The sequence below is a fragment of the Leuciscus leuciscus genome, assembly GCF_965113295.1.
Source record: "Leuciscus leuciscus genome assembly, chromosome: 6".
Classification (NCBI taxonomy): domain Eukaryota; kingdom Metazoa; phylum Chordata; class Actinopteri; order Cypriniformes; family Leuciscidae; genus Leuciscus; species Leuciscus leuciscus.
Window position 1 is genome coordinate 46,624,794 of NC_138730.1, and position 24,426 is coordinate 46,649,219.

Consider the following 24,426-nt stretch of genomic DNA (forward strand, 5'->3'; position numbering starts at 1 on the left):
CAGCGTGCCGTGAACATCCTGATAAACATCGCCATTTGAGACAAATGAGACGGACTAGAGAAAGAAAGCAATACAGGCTTGTAACGACATGGAAATTAAACGCTTCTCAAACAAGAACAAATGTGGGCGGGGCTTGATTGTGTCTGTGAGGAACTGATTGGTTGATTGTGGTTTGCTATTGGCTGATCTCATGTGAGTGACAGGTTGCCCCGCTCACATCATCAGTCAAGTCAAGTCGTCACCTTCATTTATACAGCTCTTTAACAATATATATTGTTTCACAGCAGCTTTACAGTGATAATAGGAGATTACAGTAACAGAGAGTGTTTAGGCTTTACAGCAGATCTAGAATAAAGTTATTGTCCAGATAAAGTTAGTTTTGATTGATTCACTTCCGTTGTAAAGATCATTAGTTATTAACTTAGCAGCCGCTAACACGACACCGTTCTAACAGAAAACAGAAACTTTTAATGTCAGAACGGAGGCTCACTATTGGCCGACGCTGGTCATGTGTGTGATGCTGGCCAATAGTGAGCCTCCGTTCTGTCATAACATGAATAGTTGAATAAAGTCGTTATTTTTGTTTGTTTTTGCGCACTAAAAGTATTCTCGTCACTTAAAGTTGAGCCACTGTAGTCACTTGGACTATTTTAAACATTGTCTTTACTAACTTTCTGGGCCGGCAAGTTTCAGTAACAGAGAAGCCTATGGAGGAGTGAGACAGCTCTCAGATTTCATCAGAAATATCTTCATTTGTGTTCGGAAGATGAACGAGAGTCTTGCGGGGTTGGAACAACATGAGGGAGAGTAATTACTGACAGAGTTTTACATTTTTGGGTGAACAACCCCTTTAAAACAGTAATGATAAATAATTTAGAATAAACTGCAATATTTCGATTTTAAAGTTGATTTTTATTTCATGGTGACTTTACGAGAGCGTGTTGCATCTGTGTGAATGTTTGGACTTGAAGGTTCATCAAGATCTTCTCTGTCTTTAATGTGTCACTCTTTCCTTTCCCAGAGTCATGAATTTATGATGCGACTCAAACCCCGGCTCTGATTCGGTGTCTTTGTCCCCTTCATGGCTCACAATAAATAATTCAGTGGTTTTTCACTCAAAATTATGATCATGGAGTGTGTTCAGAGAGCTATTTTAAACCCGAGAGTCTGTAAGTGTCTCTGAGGAAGATGAGACACAGGTGAAGAGTGCGAGTGTGTGTCTGTGGGAGGATGATACACATGTGTCATTGTTCAACAAGTCATATTCACACACTTTACAGCAAGTTATATAAACCATCTGAACGTCACTGAATGAGATCTAACTCTGTTTCTGCAGGTGTCGAACTATACCGACTGTCTTCATGTTGTGCTTTAAGATTCTCTTTTTAAAGGGGTGGTTAATGCCCTTTACACAAGATGTAAAATCAGCCTCTGATGTCCCCAGAGTGTGTGTGTGAAGTTTTAGCTCAAAATACCCCACAGATATTTTTATATAGCATGTTAAAATCGTCACTTTTTGAGGGTGAGCAAAAACGCACCGTTTTTGTGTCTGTCCCTTTAAATGCAAATGAGCTGCTGCTCCCGGCACAGGGGGCGGAGCTTCAACAGTTTGCACTCTCACACACACATGCACTGAAAATTTCAAAAACGTTTAGCCTTTTATGTTCAAACCGGAGTCAGACAATGATGGAGAGACTCAAGAAGAAGTGACAACATGTAGAAGCAACAGGACATTTCTGAATGGTTAGTTGAAGTTATGAAGCTGATGTGTAGTTATCTTCTAGTCATTGATTAGCATATTCGGGGGCGGGGTTTATGTAAATTTTAGGGTTTGTGATGTCACTAACCCGTGAAGAAGCTCATTGTAGTTCCTACCAGCCGTTTGTTGTAGTCCTTAAAAAGTGATTTCTTTAAAAGCAAATATCTCCCTTTGCTTTGAACTTTGAGTGTTGTAACTTTGCAGATGTTGTTTATGATCAAACAGCAACATTACACACTAACTAAAGCTAGAAAAATGAAATCATAATTAATCAGCCCTTTAATATTTAAGATGCTGTTTAAAATTCCTTGTTACTATTATTATTTAGATATGTTGATATGTCTACACAATATGCACTGTATGATTTAATCAGATGTTGTAAGAAAAGCATGGCTTAATTCAGTGTTATATTGTTTGAGTAAAATGTACTTGAAACAGAATATTGCTGTAAAGTAAACTTTATTTTGCAAACTAAAACAGACTTTAACTGGCTAAAGTTAATCTTTGTTCATTTTATCTAACTTAGTTAAGTAGATTTTACTTAATTCCGTCAGGGAATTTTTCTTTAACCCGTTCTAACCCTGTGTGCAAAAACTTGCAAAAGAAAAATTAAAATATATATAAAATATATATATATATATATAATTTAAAAGATTGGTAAGTAAGATTAAAAATAATAATAATGTTTTATTCAACAAGGATGAAAGTGGCTGTAAAGACATTTATAATGTTACAAAAGATTATATTTCAAATAAACGCTGTTCTATAGAACTTTCTATTCATCAAAGAATCCTGACAAATCAAATGTGTCACTGTTTCCACGAAAATATTAAGCAGCAAAAAATTGATTATCAATAATCATTTATAATAACTGAGCATCAAATCATCATATTAGAATGATTTGTGAAGGATCATGTGACACTGAAGACTGGAGTAATGATGCTGAAAATTCAGCTTTGATCACAGGAATAAATTACACTTTACTGGATATTCACATAGAAAACTTTTAAATTTTTAAATTGCAATAATATAAAAATTTTTTACTGTATTTTTGATCAAATAAATGCAGCTTTGGTGAACAACGATTCATGTTGCTGTCTCTTCCTCTTCTTGATCGTGATAAACTGCAGTTGTGCGAGTGAACGCAGACGGAGATGTGGATTTATTGTTTGACTCATTAATCTCTGTCACTCACAGTGTGTGTGAAGCATTCTGTCACCAATGTTTCTGAAGGACTCTGAAATTTGTCACTGAATGTCTCAGAGACGTGCGTGTGTGTGTGTGTGTGTGTGTGTGTGTGTGTGTGTGTGTGTGTGTGTGTGTGTGTGTGTGTGTGTGTGTGTGTGTGTGTGTGTGTGTGTGGTGTGTGTGTGTGTGTGTGTGTGTGTGTGTGTGTGTGTGTGTGTGGTGTGTGGTGTGTGTGTGGTGTGTGTGTGGTGTGTGTGTGTGTGTGTGTGTGTGTGTGTGTGTGTGTGTGTGTGTGTGTGTGTGTGTGATGGGCAGGTTTAGGGGTATGGTTAGTGTGTGTGTGTGTGTGTGTGTGTGTGTGTGTGTGTGTGTGTGTGTGTGTGTGTGTGTGTGTGTGTGTGATGGGCAGGTTTAGGGGTATGGTTAGTGTGTGTGTGTGTGTGTGTGTGTGTGTGTGTGTGTGTGTGTGTGTGTGTGTGTGTGTGTGTGTGTGTGTGTGTGTGTGTGTGTGTGTGTGATGGGCAGGTTTGGGGGTATGGTTAGTGTGTGTGTGTATGGTTAGTGTGTGTGTGTGTGTGTGTGTGTGTGTGTGTGTGTGTGTGTGTGTGTGTGTGTGTGTGTGTGTGTGTGTGTGTGTGTGTGTGTGTGTGTGTGTGTGTGTGTGTGTTGCACACGCTGTTGTGAGTGGTATAATCTTGAGTGATTTTGAGCCGCTTTGACAGAGATTCATCAAAGACGCCGGCGAGGTGTCATACAGAGAATCGCTATGGCAACAGGAGTGTTGTGTGTAATGAAACACGCCTGGCGCCGCTCCATCATACAGACGAACGCTGAGCGAGACTCTGTTTTCCTGTGTGTGTGAAACGGTTTCCAGGAGAAACACTGCTGTCATACGGTCATCTGAAGGTCATTCACTCTCTTTATCTGAATATGGCAACATGATCCCTCGTTCTACAATATTTCTCTGTTTAATCACTGACAGAGACCCCTCCCCCATCAGCCAATCACGGAGGGAATAGTTAGTAAGCTTGATGACATCATCCATAGCAACGAGGTCAACTCCGCCCCCTTTCTCTTAGCTTAAGACTTCTCTCTGTTCCTCAGTAAAAGTGTGTGTCAGCCGGTTTGTGAAAAGGGTTTTGGATGAAACTTTTACTGCGGTTTAGGAGAACTCTGAGTGGTTAGATCACATGTGTACTGAACGTCCATCCGTCCGTCCATCCATCCATCCTTCAAGTTTCTCTTGACAAACTTTGTTTTTCTAGTCAAAAAATTAGTTATATGAATTTATTTCTAATTTTAATTCTTTTTATTTCTTTTTCCTTACATTGCAACTCAGATTCCTTTAAATTCAGGAATCGTACTGGAATTTAAAAAGCTTTCTCAATTCTGTTCTGAATAAAAATTAAAAATAAATGTTAACTGAAATAAAATATAGACGTTTAAAATAAATTTAGGCCAAAATTGCATTGTTGAGAAAAAAAGTCGGCCATTAATTTATTATAAAGGTCAAGCCTAAACAAGTTTATTTAAAACAAAACATTAACATTAGTCGCATTATATGAGTCACTTTGTAAGTCGCAGTACTATGACTTATATAATCAGAAAATACAGTAACAGTCATTTATTTTAACATAAATAAATAACATCCGTCATATTTACTATCAAAACAATCGTTTTTCACAACACAAAGTCTGCTTTCATTTTCGGTAGTTTCCTGAAAGGATGGAAAGTCATTTTCCAAATATATATGAGGCCAAAATACCAGCCATTCTAATACCAGCCGAGCTATTTTAGGTGGGTAATCAAACTTTCATCAATTTAATAAATCTTGCAGACATAAGCCCCGGACTGAACCCATAACATGAACACGGGTCTGTAATTTCCTCCGCATGGATCGAGCTCTGCTCAGCTGCTCGTTTCATCTGGAAATCATTCATTAAAATGCAATATTGATAAGAGCCACATGACAGTCTGAGATTTATGGCCAGGCATAGAAAGAGGGTCATTTACGACTCACATCTGTTTCAGAACTATAAAAAACACTGATATTTTATGTAACAGTGTCTAAAATCACACAGAATCTCCAAAAATATGCGAAGAAACTTCAAGAAGTGCGTGTTCTGTCAAAAGCATCTTTAAAAAGACGTAATAATTGTGGAGGGAATGATTTAACGGTGGAGCGCCGGACAAAAGCGTTGGATTCTGAGACGCATTGATGCTTGTTTGATCTGAATCAGAAGCTCTGGGTTCCAGATGGAGAAGCGGAACTTCAGGAGAGTTTAGGATGAAGATCAGAGGAGAATGAAGAGCTTCAGGAGGAGCTTTTACTACATCAGCAACACAAACCTCGAAGCTGATGGTCAGACATTAAAATGCTGGTGTGAACACCACTGTGCAGAAGATCTATCTATCTATATATATATATATATATATATATATATATATATATATATATATATATATATATATATATATATATATATATATATATATATATATCTCATTTATGCATCCATCCATCTATGCATCCATCTACTTATCCATCCATCCATCCATCCATCCATCCCAATATGCATCCATCCATCCATCCATCTATTTATGCATCCATCCATCCATCCATCCATCCATCCATCTATTTATCCATCCATCCATTCATCCATCCATCCATCCATCCATGTATGCATCCATCCATCCATCCATATATGCATCCATCCATCCATCCATATATGCATCCATCCATCCATCCATATATGCATCCATCCATCCATCTATTGATGCATCCATCCATCAGTCCATCCATTTATGCATCCATCCATCCATATATGCATCCATCCATCCATATATGCATCCATCCATCCATATATGCATCCATCCATCCATCTATTTATGCATCCATCCATCCATATATGCATCCATCCATCCATATATGCATCCATCCATCCATATATGCATCCATCCATCCATCTATTTATGCATCCATCCATCCATTTAAGTATCCATCCATCCATCCATCTATTTATGCATCCATCCATCCATCCATATATGCATCCATCCATCCATCTATTTATGCATCCATCCATCCATCTATTAATGCATCCATCTATTTGCTTTTCTAGTAAAAAATTTGGTTACATGAATATATTTGAATTTTAATTCATTTGAATAATGTTTCCTTACATTGCAATTTTGACTCCTGTTTGCTACCTCAAATCAAACCAAATTTAAATTCAGGAATCGTACTGGAATTTAAAAAGCATTCTCGATTCAGTTCTGTATTTCCAAACGAGTGCATTGAACTCATGAAGACAGACTCTCTCTGATCCAAACCAGATCTCACGGTTTAACCTTCACACCAGCGTCATAATCACCTCAGAGCAACACAAGGACTCTTGTGTGAATCTTCCTCAGCACTTAAACAAATCACTAATGTAATTATCTCATGAACAAGTGCAGATGTCCAGAAGAGATGAACGATGATTGCAGTTTCACCCACAAGGTCAGTTTATATTTGTCTTAGAGTTGAACAGATTGAGCAAGAAACCTGTTGGACTTTACTTGTTAAACAGACATGCGTATCCATCTCTTTAATTAAGTTATTGCCACAATAAGCTTTAGGGCACACGGATATGATATGATTTCAATTCAATTTAGCCTTCAGTAATAAATCTGTCTTTCTCTTTGCTCATCATTCATGTCTGCTATGTTCAGCAAGCGGGAAAAAATTTTCCTTTAAAGCAAGGAGATTTATTTAATGTTTCTTCTGCTCACCAGGGCTGCATTTATCTGATAAAAACTGTGAAATATTATTGCAATGTAAAATAACTGTTTTCTATGTGAATATATAGTAAAGTGTAATTTATTCCTGTGATCAAAGCTGAATTTTCAGCATCATTACTCCAGTCTTCAGTGTCACATGATCCTTCACAAATTATTCTAATACTCAATTTGATGCTCAATTATTATTTTTTATAACAGTTCAGATTTTTGTGGAAAACGTGATTCATTTTATTTTTCAGTTCAAAATAACAGCATTTACCGGTATTTGAAACAGAAACCTGTTGTAACATTATAAATGTCTTTACTGCCACTTTTGATCAATTTAATGCATCCTTGCTGAATAAATGTAATAATGTCTTTTAAAAAATGGAATTTACATGAAGCAATTTGATTATGATTAGTTTATCCTGTGAGTAAAAAGTGCCAGATATAGTGTAATATTCAGCTGATCATGTGACTTTTTTAACAAGAACAATATGACTGACTGAGTGCATCTTTAACTTAACCCTGCTAATACTCATCTTATGGTCTATTAGCCAGATTTTTTCAGTATGACTTATGATTCATAAAGCCGGTCTCTCTTTGTCTCATCAGACAGATATGGTGTCTAGCAGACAGTCTTTGTCTTATAATAGATATCTCATAATTCTACATGTCTGTTCTTTTATTCTGGTATGAATTGTAATGAGATGAGGGTGTCAGAGGAGCCGCACACTGTTCAACACTGCTGACACAGAATCACACTGCTTTACATGCAGTTTCTACATAAAATAAGTAAATAAATAAATAAGTCACATTTCATCCAGTAAATAAATAGCTGATGTGATTCAGAACTATGACAGATCCAAAAATAATATATATAATAATAATATCATAAATGCAATCTCTTTAGTATCTCAGTTGCTTCTTCTAGACCACGGGCTTGTGAGTGTATGAAATTATTTAAATAAAAAAAATAAAAAAAGCACAATTAACATAAATAAATGAGACTAAGCACAAAAAAAAAGCATGATGAGTTATGCAAGCTTGGCTGGAAGCATCAGACCGACTGCAACAATGAGTAACTAAAGACATTTTTAGATAATTTTTGTCAAAACGGCTGTAAAATCACAAAAGCAATCACTAATATGATTTAATTGCTTATGAATTTTGACCAAGAGGTGGCGCTGTTATCAAGGTCAGTGTGAGGTGACAATGACATATGCTAAAGTCATATGCTAAAGCACTGCAAAGTTACAGCCTCAAAATCAGCTTGGCATAAAATTTGTTGATGTGTTTCTTGACATCTTTCTTTTAAAAGTAGGCTTTCAAAATGTCAAACAAACATGGCATAATTGGTATCACTGTTTTCTGTGTAACTTAAGGAATTTATCAAGACCACTTTCATTTAAATAGGCAAAACTCATTAAAAGCTATTAGCTAAGTTATAAGCCAAAATAGCCATTTTTCATTTCTCCTGACCAGTAGGTGGCGCTGTGCAGAAACACTGCAAGTATCCTCAGGTCATGCTTGTGATAACATGTACCAAATCTGGTCTGAAAATAGCCTTACATCCATTTTGACATGCTCTTCATCAAAATTTGTTTGCACGTTATTCGAGAACGGTTTGGTTTATCAAAAAGCTTTTAATAACTTTTAGAAAGTACGTTCAACATGTAGGACAAAAAAATCTAAATGGCGGAAACATTTTCATTGGGGAAAATGACATCATGGGGTGCAATTGAAGAATCTTGAGGAAAAAGAATAATTTAGTTTAGTTTCTAGCCTTAATGGTTCAAAAGTTATTAGCATAAACATGCATATGCAACTTTGGACAGTTGGTGGCGCTAGAGGAATTGAGTTAGAGACTTCAAAATTGGTGCGGTTATTGTTCAGACTTTCCTCTATCAGTGTGCAAAATTTCTTAATTTTTCTGCAAACAGTTCTATGGGCTGCCATAGACTCATACGCAGATGAAGGAGGAGTAAGAATAATAGTAATAAGAACACTAACGAATACAATTCGGTGCTTGGTCCCTAAAAACAATTACTAAAATAAATAAGTATCTTATATGTTTACCATGTAAATGTGTTGATAAATTATTTACAAAATTATAATTTCTAGTTATAAAAAAAAAAAAAAAATCAAAGGGCTGACAAAAAAGTTAGAGTACGCATCCATATTCAAGAGATCTCAACATGTTCTCACAAAATCTCAACAACATCTCAAACTGTGCTCAGATTCTCCAGGAAACCAAAGACTGCAATAAAAAGCCATCAATACGATCTCAAACGTTTCTCTCAAGGTCAAATGATCTGAGCTGCTCCACACTCATGCTATAGCTCTATATACTCTTACCGCATGATGAGTCAATTGTATCCGTTTTATTTGAGGAATATTAACTGAATACTTAACTAAGAACTCCATTAAGTTCCTTGATCTTTCAAAGAGCAACCGTTGAGCAATAAAACTTCCCTCTGGGAGCATTTAAGGAACGAGCCAAATAAAAACACTATTGTGAGTCTTAATTATGTGGATCCACTCCACTAATGAAAGAGGAAACTTCCAAACAACACATTTCCTCTCGCTTCTTTGTTTCTCCGTCAAACCTGTTCCGTTTCTCGTTACTTCATTCTACAAAATCAAATAGGAAAAAACAGATGGCAGCGCTAGTTTGGGATCGTTCATCACCGCTGATGACAAACCGGTGAGGATACAGGGACCCTGCCTTTCCGCCCAATCAGTAATGCACAACATTAAACATGTGAAAGGTCATGAAATCAAAATTAACCACTCTTATTTTTATGGAATATTGCAGTATATATTCTAAATGATTTATCCGTGCAAATTAGGGATGCGCGATATATATCGGCCACCATATCGGTATCGGCCGACATGTGTGCATTTTTAATGTTATCGTTATCGGCCCGATAATTCAATTTGGCTGAGATATTAAAGCAAATAAATAATGGATTATTTCCTTCAACACTTGAGACACTTCAGATGTGCACTGTTCAACATGATGGATTTGAATTGCTTGAAATATGATTGGAATCACTTCAAAAAGGAAAATATAGTCAAGAGCAAAATGTGCCGTCATATCGGTGACATGAAATTATAATGTGAACATTATAACTGTGTGATTGGGAAATGGATTTTAATTGTGAGACTTTTGTTTTTGCAATCAGGCTCTCAAAAATTATATAAAAATTGGATTTAGATTTATCGGCCAATATATCATTTATCGGCTTTCAAATATAAAGAATTATCGGTTATTATCGGTATCGGCCAAAATGTTAATATCGGTGCATCCCTACCGCAAATCATTGTTTTAAATTCATGTGTCCTTCCCCTCTCTCTTGCAGCATCTCTTCTCTTCTGTGATGATGTGGGCGGGGCTATAACCTGTCACTCACATGAGATCCACCAATAGCAAACCACAACCATCCAATAAATTCCTCACAGACAAAATCAAGCCCCGCCCACATTTATTCTTGTTTGAGAAGCGTTTCACTCGGATATACTGTACATCACAACAGGGAGGAAAAGTCTATCAACAACAACTTACGTTTAATTTAGAATTTAATGTGCATCTGTGTGTTTTTTTCTCCTATTTGAAGAATCATTCATCATCATTCAAACTCAGTTTTGCATTTAAAAGACGTCTAATAGCCGTCCAAACACAGCCCAGACGTCTAGGCTAAAACAAGGCTAAATTTGGGCTGTCAGTGAAAATGTTATAGTCTAAAAACCATCGCCCAAGAATAAACTAGTCCTCAATTAGATAAAGAAATGAGTGAAGACATGAAACCAATCACTGTTTACTTTGCTTACATGATGGAATATCATATATCTCGCAAGTTATTTTGGCAAACACGACATGTAACCAAATTCAAGGTTATTTTGGCTAGAAGTGTGTTACTCAGAGCTGGTCTATATCGGGTCTATAGTTAACCGAGACGCTGAAATGACGGCGATTGCTTGCTGGGGTGGTTCAGGGTTAGTGGTTTGTTTGTCCGCCGAGTATGAGCAACACTAACAGTGACGCTAGTCTTAGATAACACCACGCATTTAATGCTGCTCATTTCAAATTCAATGTACGCCTTACGTATGCAAATGAGCACGTAATCAAAAGGAAGCAAAATCATCCTCTGCTAATCAGCACAAACAATGCATTTATTCCAAATCACTGGTTTTAATCATAATTGTCATCCCGGAGGAGCAGCTAATTCAGCCATAATCAAGACTATTTCTTTGCTTCTGTTGGAGTCCTTTGCTTGATTACCGCAGACACTGGATGATGGCCAGTGTGATAACGTTCCTCCTGTCTGATTCACCTTCAAATGGACACGGCAAACAGAATGACGCTAACATGTACGCTATGTACATTACAGCTTGATTTCTCTCTCTCTCTCTCTCCATCTCTCCATGCTCTGTGTTTCTCATGCTCTGGTTGGCGGATTGGGATTGTAGCCTGTGTGAAACCCTCATGGCCCTGGGCAACACGGTAACGCGCCTGTCAGAAACACTTTCTGTTATAATGGCCTGGACTTGCGAACTGGAGAGAGGCAGATAACACGCTGTGCACACACACACACACTCTTATCTCACATTGTTTTCTGCCAGATATCAACGGCTATGTTCCTTAACTAGTGCACGTTCCCTTCACGAAGTCAATCCCTGACTGTTATATAGAGACTCGCTTTGCTTGCATATCAGATTTTTTTTCTGACTCTATAAAAATATGAGTCGTCTAGAGTTTAAGATCTTCTCAACAATGGCTCAAACGAAGCTCGCCATCACAAAGCTCAATAATCCCAGCTTTTACAAGTCACACTATACTCTTACTGACTGACAAATACTGACTCATTTGTGCCGGTTTTTATTTCGCCAGAGGAATTCTTTTGGCATCTGAGACAAAGTTGATATCTAATTGAATCTAACTAACATCTGCCAAATTTGAAACACAAGTCTCAGAGCAATAAAATGTTCGTCTCGGGCGTCTCGTGTAACTCATAATTACTTTCATTTGGGGTTGTTTTCTCCAAGGGACACAGACAGTGGCTAAAAAAGTGTAGCAACAGTACAAGATAAATATGACAAGAACTGAGACTGAATAGATCAACACTGTGTACGTCACATGCTGTCGGAAATCTCCCACTTCCCACTTCTGAAGTCATGATTACGAGTGCTTTGTCGTCGGGAAAAAATTGGAATCTTGGAGAATTATTCTCACTTATTTCTTGGGGAAATCTCATTTAAGCCAAAATGCATTTAAAATATTTAATCGACATCCAACGTTTTTTTAATAAAATGTAGCGACCCATTCATAAACATAAACGACCAATGTGTATAGTATTAGTCAATCTGTATAGTATTAGTCAATCTGTATAGTATTAGTCAGTTTGCTGATAATTCTGGAATTTCGGTCAAATAAAGTAGGGCTGATGACGTCAAATATAGGGATTGTAGTTTATCCGTAGGGACCAGGCACCAATGCGCGGGATTCTTGGATTAATTGGAAAGTTTAACCAGAACAGAATGAAAGTTTATCGTTTGCATGTGTTTTAGGTGCTGTTAGATTAAACATTCAAGCAATTTTAAACCAATCGAGCGCAAGAAGATGAAAGAGAACTAAATTCACAAACACAGAATCCCTTTTCCTTCTCTATTTGTGCTCGAACGGACACACACACACACACACACACACACACACACATAATTATGTCAAAATGCCCGTCTCTGCGAGTGTCCTCGTAAACACAGTCGCTTATGGCAATCGTGAACGCAAAAAATTTAGAGAAAAAAATGAATACGTATCATTATATTGGATCCGTGCATTTACTCTTAAAGTGACAGCAGCCTAATATTCCTGCCGCTTAATCAAACAACAAAATACAAAGAGAAAATCACATTTGTAGCTTTAACAAAGATTAATTATATTTAATTTAGACAGCGAAGACTATGTTATTTTACATTTGATTATTCAATTTCTGTACCTGAATACAGTAAGACTTACTTGAAAAACACAAAGCACTGTTTATTTCATTTGTATCTTTGTTCTATTGTAATGTAATTTGTTCATTATTTTAAACGCAGATTCACTCCCCTTACAAAATCACCCCAATCATTCTAGGATTATTAATTCTTTCCAAATAGAGCAGTTCAAGTCATCTGTTGAAATTGTTTTAATATCGCAATATATAATCGCAGAAAAACTAAATAGGCATATTGCATTTCCAATATCGTGCAGCACTAAATTAAATAAAGTTATGTTTGCTGTGTATAAAACATACAAAATGCTTCAAATGGTTACTCATATGCACGACTTTAACGGCAAGGCAAGGCGATGTAGTTGTTGAGGAGAAACTTCTCCTCTCCGCATGTCCAATTTCCCACTAGGAAACTCATATTTACGATAATTCCGATAGCATTTGAAGACAGCATTAAATTACTGAAAGCATGAAGGAGGAACAGAGAAATATAAGTGAAATGTCATGTGAGAAAAGAAAGTGCCTCCATATTGTGCCATTACTCATTTTCCTCTCCATCCAGCTTCATTTATACAGAACATTATACAATAAAAATAGCTTCAAAGCCGATTTACAGTAAAAATCAGTGTGAGTTCCTTATGACTGATTACTGTTTTAATAATCACTCACATGATTACACTGGAGGAAATGGACTTACAAGTTGCTGTTCCATATTCCTTTAAGCTGGAAACTAAATGTATAAATATTTGATTAAATTATGAATATACACATACTGAAGTAAAAATCCCCAAAGCAGAAACGATAAATGTTTACAAGACATATTAATACTAACACACACTACTACGAGAATAATTTCCATATGGTTCGGCTTTTTATCTTTATATATATTTATTAATTAATATTAATTCTTTGCATAAATGAGGCCCACGTTATTTGTTGACATCAATGCATAGACTTGCACACGAGTTTGCGAGAAAATGAATTTTGAGTCAGTGCAACCTGGTCATGAAATGCGTTCCGGGCGACAACCTTCTGTCTCGAGGCGTGCGTTTGAGTCTTGAACATGACTCTCTGGAGCTCAATCCCTCAGCAATATAGTGCTTTAAAATAGAGAAAGCCATAATACACGACTGAACAACATCACACAGGCTGGATGAGAGTCGGCTCACTCCATCCAAACAAAACTTCCAGTGTTTCCTCAGCATCCAGGATGAAAGCGACACACACACTCATGCACAGAAAAGCCTCAGATAATGTTGCATAACCTCAGTGTTTTCACCCACGCGCTCCACAGGTATCTCGGCTTCAGGGTTCACCCGTGCGTGTGTGCGTGTGTGTGTGTGTGTGTGTGTGTGAAGTTTACTCACCCAGGTCTTGGCTGTGTCCTCATCTGTGTGTCTCCTCGGCTCCTGCTCGCCTTCACCTCCTCATTCATGTCTGTCCATAAGTCACACGACCGAGTCCATACGTGTCCTCCTCAAGCCCGAGTGTGTGTGTGTGTGAGTGAGTGAGTGTTTACGTCTGGCATCAGAAACGCGGACCACATAAAACCCTGTTCCTTCACGCGCACGATCAGAGATGCTCTTCCAGAGTGTGTCAGCGCGCGCTCGCGCTCGTGCTCGTGTGTTTGTGTGTGTGAGAGACGGAACACACACTGTCTCTGTCTCTGGCGCTGTCTATCTGCTGCTTAGGTTTCGCTGATGCTGACACACACACACACACACACACACTCAGGGTTCGTCTCACAAGTGCAGCACTGGAGGAGAAACGCAGCGTCGCTAAGGGCTCGTGATAATTCAATTACGTTCTATTCAGTTCACGTAGGCCTATCGCATTATTATTATTATTTATTTTTATTTAATTTTTTACAAAACATTTCCTTTCAAAGTAGCTTGACAAAAAAAAATGCATTGCATGTCATAAAGATTTAATATGTTCCTAATATAATTAATATAAAGATTTCTATGTTATTCTGGGTGGTTGCTTATGGAGGACCATAACCCATAGCAGTTTGATTCTGGGCCCAATCTGGTTGAGCTTCGGCTGAGAGAGATTGGCCCAAAAGCTGCTTGCCAAAAGTACATTTACATATCATTTAGCAGACGCTTTTATCCAAAGCGACTTACAAATGATGAGAGCAATAGAAGCAGTTAATCAATAGAACAACAGTATGAGTGTGGTGACCCTTCCCAGTTTAGTCTAACGCAGTATATATATATATAGAGAGAGAGAGAGAGAGAGAGAGAGAGAGAGAGAGAGAGAGAGAGAGAGAGAGTAGAAGAGAAGAAAAAAACAGAGTAAACCAGATCCATGCCGGAAGCAAACCACAATGTCTTCCATGATGTCCCCATAAATCAGCCATAACTGGCACAAAACCGCCAGAATCTCCAGATGTCCTGCCTGATTAACTTTAGCAAATATTAGAAAAGAAGCTTCACCACTGGGCAACTTCTCCTTCAAGCACAATCCACTTCAAAATATCAAATGAAGTCGTTGAATTGAACTCAGTGACACTGTATTATCTCACGTAGAGATGCTTTATTATAAACTCTCCACATGCTTGGCTTGTTGCAAATGCTTTTTCACGCTGGCTTTAAAATGTTCCCCATCATGCACATAAATGCATGTGTTAAGGCCGTCCATGTGCTGGAGAAGTGTTTGTGCTACTCTACAGGAGAAGGTGTGTGTGTGTGTGTGTGTGTGTGTGTGTGTGTGTGTGTGTGTGTGTGTGTGTGTGTGTGTGTGTGTGTGTGTGTGTGTGTGTGTGTGTGTGTGTGTGTGACGGCACGTCTCAGGATCTGTGTGTGTGAAACCGCAACACTGAACGAGTCTCACACACACCGTCTGCCTCAGTGTCTCGACTCTCGCTGCGTTAACATTGTAATTGGATTTCACTTCAGCGGCCATAAAGCTTGCTCTCTCTCTCTGTGTGTGTGTGTGTGTGTGTGTGTGTGTGTGTGTGTGTGTGTGTGTGTGTGTGTGTGTGTGTGTGTGTGTGTGTGTGTTTCTGCACTGCAGGCCTTCTCTGTAAATCTACACATTCAAATCATTTCAAAAGGCAAGAGAACAGAAAAGGCTTCAGCGTTCACTGTTTTCAGACTAGCATCACAAGAGTCTGAAGCAAAAGATGCTGTTCAAACTAATGAAGTTCATGCAAGAGTTCAAATGAGGCTCTATATGACTATTGAGTTCAATTAATTATTATTAATGCTATATAAGTACAGTTATAGGGGACTTTCACTGAATATTAAAACCAGTAGCTTGAATGATACGGTGTTGAGCTAGAATCAACAGTCAAGTCTTTGCAAATGAATAAATGAAGATAGTGAGGCTGTTAAGCTCAAACAATTATAAAAACACCATAAAAGTATAATAAAACTAGACTGTGTGTTCAGTGGGAGGACGTGAGCTCAGTTTGGGAGCAACACAAGGCCGAGGAAACGATGACAATAATGATCATGTTGGATGATTTATTCTAGAGGCTCGTCTCCGATAACTCAAGTTAAACATCTTCATTTTCCAGGAGGCTTTATGAAGTAAATGAATGACGACATTAAGCCAGTGATCTCTCCGTCACACAGACAAACAACTCAGTCGGGTTTGTGCAGATTGAGTAAACTGTTGTTCCACTGAGGGAAAGAATGAGCCGATTACCGATCTCGTTATTCTGCACGTCATTTATCATCCGTGCAACTACCGTTTCATCCACGCGTTTACAGAGTGCATGACTGAGGATCTAGAAGTGCAATTGATTTTTTAAAAAGCTTGATGTAATGTGCATTTCACTACGAAAGCCAAAAGACAAATAAATCATGCTCTGGTAAGACAATAATCAGATGGAAATGGATGCTTATAAAATGAAAAGTCATAATTATGACTTTGAAAGTTGACATTATGACATACTAAGTTGCAATTATGACCGTAAAAGTTATACTTGTGACATAAAAAGTCAGAATTATCACTACTAAATTGAAATTATGAGATTAAAAAGTCAAAATGACAGTCATAGACAGTAGTGTGACTTTTTATGTCATTATTATGTCATTATTAGTATGTCAGTTTTGACTTAAGTTTAATTTTCAACTTAGTATGTCATAGTTTTGACTTTTTAAGTCATAATTTCAACTTTTTATCTCATAACTGACTATTAAAGTCTTAATTTCGACTTAGTATGTCATAATAATGACTTTGTCATAATTTCTACTTAATTTTGACGTCAACTTAAACTTTTTATCTAGTTTTGACTTATCTCATAATTATGACTTTTAAAGTCATACTTTTGACTTAGTATGTAAATTTCGACTCTTAATTTCAACCTAATTTTGACATTTTAAGTCATAATTTTGACTTTTATCTTATAATTATGCCTTTTATAGTCATAATTTTGACTTAGTATGTCATATTTTTGACTGTCATAAATTCAACATAATAATTTTGACTTTTAAGTCATAATTTTGACTTAGTGTGTCAATTTTGACAAAACTTTTGTCATTATTTTAACTTAGTCTTAATTTCAACGTTATTTTGACATTTTAAGTCATAATTTTGACTTAGTGTGTCAATTTTGACTACATTTTTGTCATTATTTTAACTTTGTCTTAATTTCAACGTTATTTTGACATTTTAAGTCATAATTTTGACTTTTATCTTATAGTTATCCTTTTATAGTCATAATTTTGACTTAGCAGGTCATCATTTTGACTTAGTAGGTCATAATTTTGACTTTTTGTCAATTTTGAAAAGCAATAATTTGACTTTTCATCTCACAATTATGACTTAGTATGTCATAATCTCACATGAGTATGTCATAATGATGATGTACAGTACAGAGCATGATTTTTCCCCTTATGTGCTGGAAATGAGCTTCCCTAGTTTCAGTCATGCATGAAGCCGACGGTTAACCAGATGCGTTTGTTTCTCATCCGTGTGTCGAGATGCACTCGAGCAGTAAATATAGGTCACAGTCACACTGAAGCTTCTCTCAGTCCTGACACACAATAACAACACACACTATTGACTTCCCCATCCAGCTCTGCTTTTATCCGTGCGCTTCAGCATCTCCAGAAAATCCCATCTCAGGATCCGTTCTCCTGACACACATGAAGCCCGGTTTAACCGTAATCCAGGGCTGGAGGCTGAGGAATTATGGGAAACATATTGGCCATCATTAGGGAAGCCGGGATTTGACACTTGGAAATGGTGGATACACACGTGCACAAAATAATTGCCTAAATGTACAATTCAATTCAATTTAATTCGCATTTATTTAGTGCTTTTAACAATACACATCGTTTCAAAGCAGCTTTACAGAAAATGCATGAAAAATGTAATTGCATGTTAAAAATGTATTAGTTTTAACAAACTAACTAATAAACTTAATGTGATGCATATTTGTCAGACATACAGAACTAAAAAAAGAAAAAGAAAAAATATTGCATAGTTTGATATTAACTATTTTTCATCTATTTGATTTTATTTAAATAATAATTTTTTCAAAGTAAATTCATTCAAATAAATCTGTTCATTGTGAAAACAATTAAATTTATTCAGTTAAAAAAAAATATGAAGATGTTTAAAACATGGCTAGCTGCGAACAAGCAATATTTACTTATATGATAAATTAACCCGATTATTGTGCCATTAAAACACATTCAGGTCATGGATGTGGATGTGTGGATGACAAATCACATCACATTTAAAAGCACATTTAAAAACAGAATATCCATGTTTGATTATTATCAATAAAAAAATGGCAAGCCATATTTTAACCATGTTCATGATTCTAAGCAATTTGAATAAATGCATTTTGAATATATTATGTAAATCAAATCACATAGATACAAATAGTTCATAATAAACTATGCATTTCATGTATGCATGGATGACAAATATGCATCACATTTAAAAGCACATTTCAATACAGAATATCCACGTTTGTTTATTATCAATAAATCCAATAATTTTAAAATGATCAATAAATTGAGAATGGCTTGTTCCACGGCTAGCCATATTTTAACCATGTTCACAATTGAACTGATTCTAAGCAATTTGAATATAAATGCATTTTGAATATAAATCAAATCAAATAGATACAAATAGTTCATAATAAACTATGCATTTCATTTATGCATGATTGACAAATATGCATGACATTAAGTTGTTAGTTTAAGTTAAAACAGTGAAATGCACATGAATGTAAGTGTTATATGCGAGTGAAATGAATATGTTCTGAGTGTACAGTGAGTCTGAGAGAGTAAGTCACTGACCCAAACGCCTCGAGGACGATAAACAGAGACTGTTCTTGATTTCTTGCATCCGCTGAGCTGGTGAACCCTTCCTGAATCAGTCGAAGCTGAAGATGCTGAAACACCAGAGCAAGTGTTGATGCATCACGGTAAGGCTTGGGCTGAACGAGGTTTGGATGTGATCTCCTGTTGTTTCTCATCACAATAATTTCAATAATTGAAACTACAGGATGTTTTCAATTTCAAGCTGCTTTTCAGCTCCATTGTCAACCACAATCATACTAAATCTTAACCAAATAACTACATTTTGCACATCACTTTTCATCTAATGCTAAGCATATTTAGATATTTTTTTCCTGGAAAAAACACAAAAGTACTGCTTAGGATATTTTTTAGCGTATTACCATATTCATGCATCTTGATGAATGATGTATAATCCAACTGTTTCCCTTTGAGCTAAAATATCTACTGAGATTTTAAGTTAATATTTCAATAATTGATCAATACATTTGCATGTTCATGGTTCTCTGATGTTGGTTAATGATCAGATGACATGCAGGTCAACAAATAATATTTTTTTTAGTAAATATTTTATTTTGATTGTATGTATTTACATATAATTTATTTCAATTTGATGGTTTCATGATTTAATTTAATTATTAGCATTAACTTGCAAACCACAAACCGTGAGTTAATGTGTGTCGGTTCGATCAGATCAAGAATTGAGACTATAACTTTAATCTCCATTTCCATCTTATTTCCATCTCCACTATACCTTCTACTCTTCATAAAACTATTTTGCACATGACATGCATTAAATGCAGAAGCTCTTTTATTTTTCTCCAATTAAACCTTAAAGTCCCCCTGTAGTCAATCATTTTCTCCCTTAAAACTCACCTTTGATCACCAAAATTACATATTTAAACGTTTTTTCCTTGAAAAACAAATTCATGTCTTAAAATATCTTGAATGTAACTCGACACCCTTGCCTCATTTAGTATGCACGGTTCTATGAATATGCAAATTCACCCCGCCTCCACTCACTCACTCAGCTCAGAGATCCACTGGTTGACGATCACACGTTGATCTGATTGGTTACAAGGTAGTTTGTGACGTCAGAAACACCAGCGATTTCAAAGCGTGTGTTTGAGACTGTCTTTGGTTCACTGCAGTTTTAAGGAGGAAATACTCAGCAATGCTGTCGACTTATGAATTTACACATGCTTTGTCTTAAAGCGCATTAAAAACACCACATAGACACATAAACAACATTAAAAGCTGGATTTACACCACAGGGGGACTTGCAATTATCTAAAAATCCCAAACAATTAGTGTTAATATTAAATAATAATAAAACTCACCAGAGCCAGTATCTCGTCTTTAATAATGTTCTCAACATGTGAGCATTTTTTTTAAATGTAACTAGTTTCGGAATGTTCAGAGAACATTTAAAAGCAACATTCAAACAATGTTTGAGGAATGATCAAATGAAATGTTCCCTTAACGTTTGCATTACCAAGAAAAAAACATTTTTAAAACATTTAAAAAATGGATGTTTTCAATGTTCAGAGAACGTTTAGAAATAACGTTTTAATGGGAATGTTGGCAAAAACGTTTCTAGAGCATATTTTTGTTAGCTGGGATGATGAAATTGATTGATTGGTTTATATCATATTTATCTGGTCGGACTCAGTTCGTTCAGATGAAATCTTTTAAATCGTGGATATCTCAGATAACCAGTGGTGTACCTCAAGGCTCAGTCTTGGGCCCGCTTCTGTTTATTGTGTATTTACTGCCTCTAGGACAGATTTTACGTCAATTTAATATAAATTTTCACTGCTACGCTGATGACACCCAGCTCTATTTATCTTCAAAGCCCAGTATTACCATCTTCCTCTCTTTTGGTTTGTCTTTCTGAAATTAAATCATGGTTTACATGCAATTTTCTCAAAGTTAACAGTGCGAAGACTGATATTTTATTAGTAGGTACTAAATCAAAACTGCGTAATTGTGGAAGTTTTACACTTACTATCGACAACTCTGTTATCTTTCCTTCTTCTCAGGTCAAGAGTCTGGGTGTCATCCTTGGCAGTACTCTGTCTTTCGAGGCAAATGTACACAATATTATACGGCCCGCATATTACTATCTGCGAAATATGAATCGTCTTCGACTGCTCTCTCTGTTAATGGCACTGCTGTCCTCGTGCATGCATTAGTTACCTCTCGAACTGACTACTGTAACTCTCTGATCAGTGGTGTTTCACAGAAACCTATTCATAAACTTCAGATGGTTCAGAATTCAGCAGCTCGGATCATTACACGAACACCGTTGAATGAGTATATCACTCCAGTTTTAGGGCACCTTCATTGGCTTCCAATCAGATATCGTATTCAATTCAAGATTTAACTTTTTACTCTTCATAATCTAGCACCTTCATATCTGAGTGAACGTCTTCATGTGCATGTACCCTACCCGATCCCTCAGGTCTTCTGCTTCTGTGACTCTTGTTGTACCATCTGTGCGTTTGACTTCCATGGGAAGTAGAGCCTTTAGTTGTATTGCTCCGACGATTTGGAATACTTTACCTCAAGATCTACGTAATAGTCTTAGTCTAACAATTTTTTAAATCACATCTTAAAACTCTTCTTTTTTTTTTAGATTAGCCTATCCTGATTGATTTTAGTTATGTTATTGGGTATTGATTTTTTGTATTATTGTTTATTGTGTTGTTGTTGTTGTTGTTTTTCCTCTGTTTAATTATGTATTTTATTAATGTAAGGTGTCCTTGAGTGTCTTGAAAGGCGCCCACAAATAAAATGAATTATTATTATTATTTGAAATCATATCAAGCGATACGGAAAGACTGAAAGCTGACTGATATTTGCCAGATTTTTTTAATGTTTTCATAAGTATCTGCTGAATCTGTTGGCAGTAGCGACACAGAAGAATACAAATGAAATGGATTATATGGTACATCTGTGTTAAGATAATTGTTGCCATTTTAATATCTATGGCATGAAAATGAAACGTCCCAGTGTAAAGATCCAGAGAGGGACTGTCATGTTGAACTCGTCTCTTTCCTCTTCTACATGTGAACACAACGATCCGTTATCAAACACACCGTCAGCCAGAGCCACTCTCAGTTCTCTCCGGCATTTATCCACGTCTTCATTACGCTTGGCATTCAGCTCTGTTCCCAGAATCCTTGGCCGAGTTCCCGTTCTGAGCTATAAAATGTGCCCTAACAACAGCCCGCTTCACTGAGCTGAGCAATGTGCTGAGAGCCAGATAAATGCCACCCGCTCGTCAATTAACTCTTTAAATGTTTCATGTAGGCTTTTTTTGGGAAATAACTTGGCAGAGTGAAAGTCCACAACTGAGAAAGCTGGTTAAGCTGCTTAAAGGCATCATGAAAATGAAGCTGTGCTAGTCTTTACTTCCTAAATATATCATATATCTGAGTGAAACGCTTCTCAAACAAGAACAAATGTGGGCGGGGCTTGATTGTGTCTGTGGGGAATTGATTGGATGGTTGTGGTTTGCTATTGGTGGATCTCATGTGAGTGACAGGTTATAGCCCCGCCCTCATCATCAGAGAAGAGTAAAGATGCTGTAAGAGGAACTTCTTCTGTTTCAAGATTACCATGAATTTAACACAATAATGATTATGTGCACTGATTAATCATTCAGAATAAACTGCAATATTCCAGTAAATAAAAAAGAAACGTCATTTTTGATTTCATGGTGACTTTAAAGCAAGAAATTATAACAAAATTATTTAAAAAAAGATACAAACAAAATGTAGCTGTATTTACTGTGATGATAATAAATAGGGTGAAATCTCTTAACAAAACCACAAAAAATTATTTTTGTCCAGTCTGCTTTTGTACAGCCGAGAGCTGCTGGGCGAAGTCCCGACCGCATCGCCGAAGAGGCCGGTCTGGGACACAGCCAGAGATTACGTTCCTGGACCACCATAGTGGACATCGCACGACCCACCGACCGCGCGGTCACCTTCGCGGCACGAAGTTCTTGGAGAACTTGGGGATCATGACCACCCTCGTGCAGGACCTTCTGTGCCTTAGCCTGTATGGCAGAGGCGGTTTCCCCACAGGCCTCGTAATCCTTGCCGGTTAAGTCCGACGAGTACTCACAGGCCCGGGAAGGGAGACACGGTTCTCCGCACCAAGTGGAGTTAGGTGGGACTGGTGGGACACGCGTGTAACCCTTAGCCGCCCCGTCATCAAGGGTGGTGAGGGAGGAGGAGCCACCGGGACGGTTTCTGGCAGTGAGAGGTGCCGTCCACACCCCCGTCAGCTCCTCATGCACCTCCGGGGAGAAAGGCACCGGGGTGGGTTGCTGAGAACCAGAGCGCGCCACCCCGAGATAACAATCGTCCAGCCTCGAGGGTTCAGGACACGGTGGAGGGTTCCACACCAGACCGATCCTGTTGGCGGCCTGGGAAAGCATGGCCATCATCTCCGGGTCCGACTCGGGCACTGCTGTCACACCCGAATCTTCATCCGCAGAGAAGACTGACCCTCCGATGCAGCGAACGACATCTGCTCATCATCGGGAGCGCCGAAGGAAACGACTGGTACACACCTCGTGGATCGTCCAGCACGTTTCGTCGGCGGTTCTACTGGATGCAGAGCGTGGGAGGGATGAGGGTTCCTTGGGGATTGGTTCCCAGAAGGAAGTGTGCTCACCGTGATCCTCAAGGTCCATCAGGCCAAGGCACTGAAGGTCCTGCACGAGGGTGGTCATGATCCCCAAGTTCTCCAAGAACTTTGTGCCGCAACGGACCCGTCGGCGGGTCGTGGAACCAGGTCAGCTCACCGCACTACCGCCTGAAGTCACCCTTCAGATCACGGCGCAGGGACTCCGCCTCTTTGCAGGAACGAGAGTCTCGACCGTAGCTCTGAGATGGTCATCTTCCCACATGACTCATCCCCGAACGCTGCCTCAGTGTGTTCACTGCACAGACACGCGATACAGCGCTCGTGAGCATCCCGTGATCCCAGGTAACGACCGCATCCAGAAACACACAGGTAGAGTGACATCTTTAAAAAGACGTGCTCTACCCGTGTAAGCTCTTTCAGGGACTGCTCTCACTGGAGCTGAAGCACGCAGGGCAACGGTTGCAGCGAACACAGACAGGAATGTGCACCTGTCGTGCGCGGTCTCTCTCGCTGGCGATCTTACCAGCCGTGAAAACAGCCTTTCAGCGCTCTCACGGTGCACCTAGAGAGAGAGAGAGAGAGAGAGAGAGAGAGAGAAGTCGACCACACCAGATTGGAGAGGTCCCGTAGAGAGCTCGCTCGTCTTGTAACACGGCATCGAAGTGCTGGGCTCCGAAGCAGAAAGCTGAAGAGCGATCGCACCCGCTGCGAGGCTGAACAGCTGATAAAAAGTTTCAACTTTAAGCTACAAACTACAAACTACTTTAAACTTCTTCAAACTTTCTGGTCCAAACTTTCT

General features: G+C 37.9%; 1 protein-coding gene and 1 long non-coding RNA gene across 2 annotated transcripts in view; both read right to left on the minus strand.

Moving 5' to 3' along the window:
* Positions 1-14,391, minus strand: part of lingo3b (leucine rich repeat and Ig domain containing 3b) — a 62,447-nt gene extending 48,056 nt beyond the window's left edge. Inside the window, exon 1 of the mRNA XM_082173037.1 lies at positions 14,067-14,391. The gene's annotated coding sequence lies outside the window, so the exon portion shown is untranslated. The remainder of the gene's footprint in view (positions 1-14,066) is intronic.
* Positions 1-24,426, minus strand: part of LOC309501238 — a 235,852-nt gene that overhangs the window by 55,793 nt on the left and 155,633 nt on the right. The gene's annotated exons all lie outside the window — the stretch shown is intronic.